Below are 7,228 nucleotides of genomic sequence, written 5' to 3' on the forward strand. Positions count from 1 at the left end.
AACGGAAGTCTTCATGTGAATCTACTTTCCAGTTCCATAAAAAGGTGAAAGAAAACTAAAGGCACCTTTGCAAGGGCTGATAAAAGTCCATGACATCCTTGCCTATTTCCTCTTATCAAAGCTTTATTACAACAGGATGATTCAGACCCTTATAAGTTTGTAAAGAAGTCACATACAATTGTCTCAATACATAAGGTCGTATTGCATTTGCCATTTTCCACTGCGCACATGCCATTGGTACACAAAAAGTAAGCCTATGGCAGCACTTAATTGCATTTCTTAAGCTCTGAGAAGCACTTGGCTGTAAAGCACCATGTGCTACAAGTGGTGCTATGCCTACCATAAAGTAAAAGCTCTGTCTTTGCTTTTACTTTGTAAGCCAAAGGTGGCAAAAATCCATCTTACATAAGTACTTTCGTCAAAGCTGTCCTATACTTGTGTATGTTTTCCTGTCTGGTTTCATGTTTTTGCTTTAGAGCAAGAAAAATATTCTTGTAAAAGCCAGGTTATTATGTGCTCATAAAATTATATTTAGATCTGCTATATGCAGCTGCTTCTCCTCCACAAATCCTGCATATCAACAGAACTGTACATTGTCCACTGGAGAGGACACTGGACGGGGAAACCTGAATTCAATAACTGGTTTTACCATGGATCTGCTGGATGCCCTTGGGCAAGACTGTACCTTTGTTTTTCACTTTTGTTTGTTCTGATTAATCAGAATTTGCTTCAGAACAAAGGAGATTGAACATTATTAATCTAAGTTTCTGATAGAAAATAATTCCTTCCCCATTCTAGCTGTGTCAGTTTTCTTCCAATCCTTGAAATCTGACAATGAGAAAAAATACAAATGAATCAATTGCACAGATCACCAGCATGTTAGAGAAGATGCAGCAGGGCACTACATCAGCTGTCGTTTGCTGGAGAACTGCACTGAGAAGTCCTATTTCCTGGATGTTTGCTAAGGGGTGCCCAAGGAGTGCACACAAAACCACTGATGTGAGTTACACCTACTCTACTGTGAAAACAGTTTAAATACAAAATAAATCAGCTCTGGTCAGCCACAGACAGGTGTAACACTGCCTCACTATGTTAACCACTGAAGTACCTCCTGATTTCAGAAATATAAACAGTGACATTGTAGCTCATTATTATTTCACTGAGAAAGATAAGACACTTCTGTATGGGTGATGTCAAAGCCCAACACACTCTGCAAACAAGTAGAATGTTTATCACAAATTGGCTCTCCTACCTACGAAAGGAGACCAAAGAAGTAGTAGATCACAACCTGCTGGTTTGCATGGCATTCAAAGGTTGCTTCCCTTCACTTGGAGAGCGAAGAGCCTAGGCTCAGCCTTTCATTCATTTGTAGCCACTGCCAATTACACAGAAAGTGGGGTTTCCCTCTATTTCCAATACCTAAGGCAGTCAATACTCTAATGTCTTCATATTTACACAGTATCTTTCAAGAGAAAAAGATGTGATATAACTTGTCAAAGAAAAAAAAAGAAAAAACCCCACTTGAATTAAAAATTTACTTGCAAATATTAAATCATTAAGAAACTCAGGTGTCCTAGGTTTAGCTAAAAACGCAGTCCTGTTTAGTGATTTTTACTTTCCAGTTTAGTCTCTTCTAAAAGGCTGAACTTTCTGAAGTCAGCAGCATGTTTTTGTAGAAAATGTCTGCTACTGGCAGTGATAACACCTGATGTTTACCGTTACTGCCTGGGACTGGGATGCAGAAAGGCTCTTGCTGATACTTATTCCTACAGTGACCAAGGCTGGCTCTTGTGTGCCACGCTGGGGGTGCCAGTAAGAGGGGTCACTAGGAAGTAAAAGGTTGCACCCCCAGGGGGTAATAGACAGGACAGGTGACCAATGAGAGTATTCCATCCCATATACGTCATATTTAGCATAAATTGAGTGATCACGAGAGTTTCTGTCCTCCTTCTTTGCCCCTCTTCTGCAATGGCCGGTGTCCAGAGAGGACTCCATCTGAGTTCCCGAATCCAGCTCCCTGTATCCAGCTCCTGCCACCGCTGAGCCTGGGGCTTCCCCAGTGCCTCCTGCTCTGCAGCATCAGTGGTGATTGCTATCGGGGGAGGGAGTCGGGTTTGATATCGGGCTACTATCTATAGTTGTATATAGTTCTTTATTTTTATCATTCCACTATTATTTCTATTATTGTTTCATTAAAGCTATTCTAGTTTTTTTTCTTCTCTAACTCGAAAGTCTTTCTGCTTCATTCCCTTTTCTTTCCCATTTGCAGGGGGGGGAAGAGGGGGTCAGAGAGCGTCTGTCCGAGTTAGTGGCTGGCCCAGCCCTAACCCACGACATCAGGGTACTTGGACAATACCTTTGAAAGAATGTTGCTGGATGGAGATTCAGGTAGCCAGAAATTACAACTTGACCAGGGACTGGTAATTTTACTCAAACCTACCAATCGAAATCTATGTATTGTGGCATTCTTCCTCATATTATTATGCCTCTTGTTCAACCCAGAATGATTTTCAGTGCTGGAGTTGTTTAGTCTGGACTGGGGTTGTTTAGCCTGGAGGAATTGTGGCCTAGGGGAGACCATCACTTTCTACAACTGCATTAAAGGAGTTGTAGTGAGGGAGGAGTCGGTCTGTTCAACAAAGTTACAACGATAGGACAAGAGGAAATGGCCTCAAATTGCAGCAAGGGAGGTTTAGATTGGATATTAGGAAGAATTTCTTTTCTGAAAGGGTTATTGTGCATTGGAAAGGGTTGCTCACGGCAGTGGTGGATTTCCCATCTCTGAAGGTATTTCAGAGTCACACAGTGCTTAGGGATATGGTTTAGTCAAGGACTTGTCAGCTTTAGGTTAATGGTTGGACTCTGGCATCTTACAGGTATTTTCCAATCTAGGTAATTCTGTAATTTATATACATATTCTATATAAATAAGGATTATTAAATAAAAATTTCAGCTTTTTAGACATCTTTCTGAACTGTAGCTATGCACAGATAAGAAAGATTGGCAGTATTCAATAGGATGGTTTTGATTCCCTCAACAGCATTTTAATAAATGCAAGAAGTTTTTACCTTTGATTTTCTAGTACAAGAGGCAATGGGACAATCTTTTTGCTACTGTTTTTCCTACTGGTAAGAGAACTCTGTATATGAGATAAACTATCTTATACTATGAAGTACTCGCTATGAATTCATGATCTGTTTATAATAAAAAAGTATTCTGCAGTAAATGTTGGAAAGGTCTCTAGAACTAAAACAGAAATTATGCACAAGGTATACTACATGTAGCTAAACCTCTATGCATAATGACATGAGGTAGCAATGAGTAGCTCCAAACTTTTTTCAAAATACTATTTTTAAATAAAAAAGCAACTATATGTTTAAATAGTATAAAATACTGTGACGTGGTTTTAAAGATTCTTTTAATATATACTTTTTATTTTTCTCTTGGTGTTTTTTATATCTTGTTACTTTGTTTGCTTCTTTTTTTAAATTTTTGCCTTTTAGGTTTGGAAGTTTGTGCTTATCTAAAACCATCAGTTAGACACTTCCTCCAAAAAGAAACTTACTTGTAAGTTAAGATTCTCAAGTAACAAATATCAACTGGAAGTAAGGGTTTTAACAAATAAGAAAAGGAAAATAAATAACATGAGATGTGGTAAAATCTTCTAAGATAGTCAGACCACTCAAGAAAATTTATCACAAGAATATGTGACCACTGTCTCAAAGTACAGAAGTAAAAATATTTGGGCCCTATCTGCAGCATAAACATTTATTTATCTACACTTACAGAATCACAGAATGTTATGTGTTGGAAGGAACTTCTGGAGATCATTGAGTCCAACATCCCTGACAGAGCAGGACCGCAGAATCTAGGTCAAGTCACACAGGAACGCCTCCACATGGATCTTGAAAGTCTTCAGAGAAGGAGACTTCACAACCTCTCTGGGCAGCCTGTGCCAGGGCTCTTTCACCCTCACAGTAAAGAACTTTCTCCTCACGTTGAGGTGGAACTTCCTGTGCTCTGCCTTGAATCCATTGCCCCTTGTCCTGTCACAGGGCACAAGTGAAAAGAGGTTGTTCCTTCCTTCTTGACACCCAGCCCTCATATATTTGTACACATTAATTAGATCACCTCTCAGTCTTCTCCAGACTAAAAAGCCCCAGGTCTCTAAGTCTTTTCTCATAAGACAGGTGTTCCAGTCCCTCAATCATCCTCATAGCTCTCCATTGGACTCTCTCAAGTAAATCTCTCTTGAACTGGAAAGCCCAGAACTGGATGCAATACTCTAGGTGAAGTCTCACTAGGGCAGAGTAGAGCGGGGGGAGAACCTCGATCTGCTGGACACACTCAATGCACTCCATGATATCATTGGCCTTCTTGGCTACAAGGGCACATTGCTGTCCCATTAGTAACTTGTTGTCCACCAGGACTCCAAAGTCCTTCTTCACAGAGCTGCTCTCTAGCAGATCGTCTCCTAACATGTACCGGTGCATTTTATTATTCTTTCCCAGGTGCAGGACTCTGCACTTATTCTTGTGGAATCTCATTAGGTTCCTCTTTGCCCAGCTCTCCAGTCTGTCCAAGTCTTGCTCAATGGCTGCACACTCTTCCCATGTATCAGCCAAATCTCCCAGTTTTGTATCATCAGCAAACTTGCCAAGAAGACACTCTGTCCCATCATCGAGGTTGTTGATAAAGATGTTGAACAGGACTGGACCCAGCACTGATCCCTGGGGGACTCCACTAGTTAGAGGTGTCCAGCTGGACTCGGCACCATTGATCACCACTCTTTGGGCTCTATTGAGTAGCCAGTTCTTAATCCATCTCACTGTCTGTTCTATCCCACACTTCCTGAGCTTGCTCATGAGGATGTTATGGGAGACTGTGCCAAAAGCCTTGCTAAGACCCAGGTAAACTACATCCACTAGTCTCCCTGTATCTACCCATTCAGTCATGACATCATAGAACGCTATCAGATCAGTCAAGCATGATTTCCCTTTGGTAAATCCATGCTTACTACTCCTGATAACGTTCTTCTCTTCCATGTTCTTAGAGATGACCTCCAGAACAAACCGCTCCATCATTTTTCTGGGGACGGAGATGAGGCTGACTGGTCTGTAGCTTCATGGATCTTCCTTCTTGCCCTTTTTGAAGACTGGAGTGACACTGGCTTTCCTCCAGTTCTCAGGCACCTCTCCCATTCGCTGTGATTTTTCGAAAATGATGGAGAGTGGTATAGCGACATCAGCCAGTTCTCTCAACACTCTTGGGTGTATCTCATCAGGGCCCATGGACTTGCGTATGTTCAATTTGCATAACTGATCTGTAACCTAGTCTTATCACAGAATCTTAGAAATATCAAGGCTGGAAGGGACCTTAAGATCACCAAGTCCAACCTACAGCCCTACACCACCGTAACACTAAACCATCTCCCGAAGTGCCACATCCAGCTGTCTCTTTAAACACATCTAGGGATGGTGATTCCACCACCTCCCTCAGCAACCCATTCCAACGCTACATCACCCTTTTGGTGAAGAAGTTTTTCCTAGTATCCAATCTAAACTTGCCCTGGCACAACTTGAACCAGTTCCCTCTTGCCCTATCACTATTCACTAGGGAGAAGAGGCCAACACCCGTCTCACTAGAGCTGCCTGTAGAGAGTTGTAGAGAGTGAAGAGGTCTGCCCTCAGCCTCCTCTTCTCCAGGCTGAACAGCGCCAGCTCCCTAAAGCCTCTCTTCATAAGACTTTCCCTCTAGTGCCCTAATCATTCTGGTTGCCCTTCTCTGTACCTTCTCCAGCACTTCGATGTCCTTCCTGTACTGTGGAGCCCAGACCTGCACACAGTACTCAAGGTGTGGCCTCACCAGTGCCTAGTACAGGGGCATAATCACTTCCCTGGTCCTACTGGCCACACTATTCCTAATGTAAGCCAGGATGTCATCGGCTGCCTTAGCCACCTGGGCACACTGTTGGCTCATGTTCAGCTGGCTGTCTATCAACACCCCCAGGTCCCTCTCTGCCTGGCAGCTCTCCAGCCACTCCTCTCCAAGGCTGTAGCGCTGTTAAGTGCAGGACCCAGCATTTGGCCTTATTGAAACTCATGCAACTGACTTGAGCCCAGCGATCCAACCTGTCCAAATCTCTCTGAAGAGTCTCTCTACCTTCCAGCAGATCGACACTTCCTCCCAGTTTTGTGTCATCTGCAAACTTACTAAGGGTGCACTCCATCCCCTCATCCAGGTCACTGATAAAGATGTTAAACAGGAGTGGTCCTTGCACTTTGTCCTGGGGGATACCACTTGTGGCCGGCCACCAGCTGGATTTAACTCCATTAACCACAACACTTTGGACTCAGCCATCCAACCAGTTCCTAATTCAGGCGAGTATATGCCCATTCAGGCCATGGGCAGTCAGCTTTTCTAAGTGAATGCTGTGGGAAACTGTGTCAAATGCTAAAATGCAAACTTGCTAAAGTCAAGGTAGACAACATCCACAGCCTTTCCCTCATCCAGTAAGGAGGTCACCCTGTCACAGACGAAGATCAGATTAGTCAAACAGGACCTGCCCTTTATGAACCCGTGCTGACTCATTGACTAGTGGAGAGTCTTCACTCCTCCAGGCTTTCTCTCCTACATTCAGGGTATGGAGTTCACAAGGGCTGGTCTTAATAGTAAAGACTGAAGCAAAGAAGTTATTCAGCAACTCTGCCTTCTCAGCATCCTCGATTATCAGGGCTGCCACCTCATTCAGCAGTGAGCCCACATTTTCCCTATTCTTCCTTTTATTACTGCTATATTTGAAGAAGCCGTTCTTGTTCTCTTTTACTTCCTTTGCCAGTTTTAGTTCTAAGAGGGCTTTGGCCTTTCTTGTTGCTTTCCCACCTATCCTGAAAATGTCCCTATAGTTCTCCCAAGTGACAAGTCCCTTCCTTCTTCCACAAACTGTAAGTTTCTTCCAGGAGACTTCCTTCAGAAGCTCCTTCCTCATCCATGCAGGTCTTCTAGCATGTCTACCCAATTTTTTCACTCAAGGAAATACAACTGTCTTGGCCATGGAGGAAGTGGTATTTAAAAACTGACCAATCTTCTTGTGCTCCATTACCCTCCAGAGTCTTAGCCCATGGGATTCCTGCAAGTAGATCTTTGAAGAGTACAAAGTTAGCCCTGCAGAAGGCCAAGGTTGTAATCCAACTTATTGCCCTGCTCTTCCTTGTAAAATACTAAACTT

This window comes from Apaloderma vittatum, unplaced genomic scaffold (genome assembly GCF_000703405.1).
Source record: "Apaloderma vittatum isolate BGI_N311 unplaced genomic scaffold, ASM70340v1 scaffold4704, whole genome shotgun sequence".
Lineage (NCBI taxonomy): Eukaryota > Metazoa > Chordata > Aves > Trogoniformes > Trogonidae > Apaloderma > Apaloderma vittatum.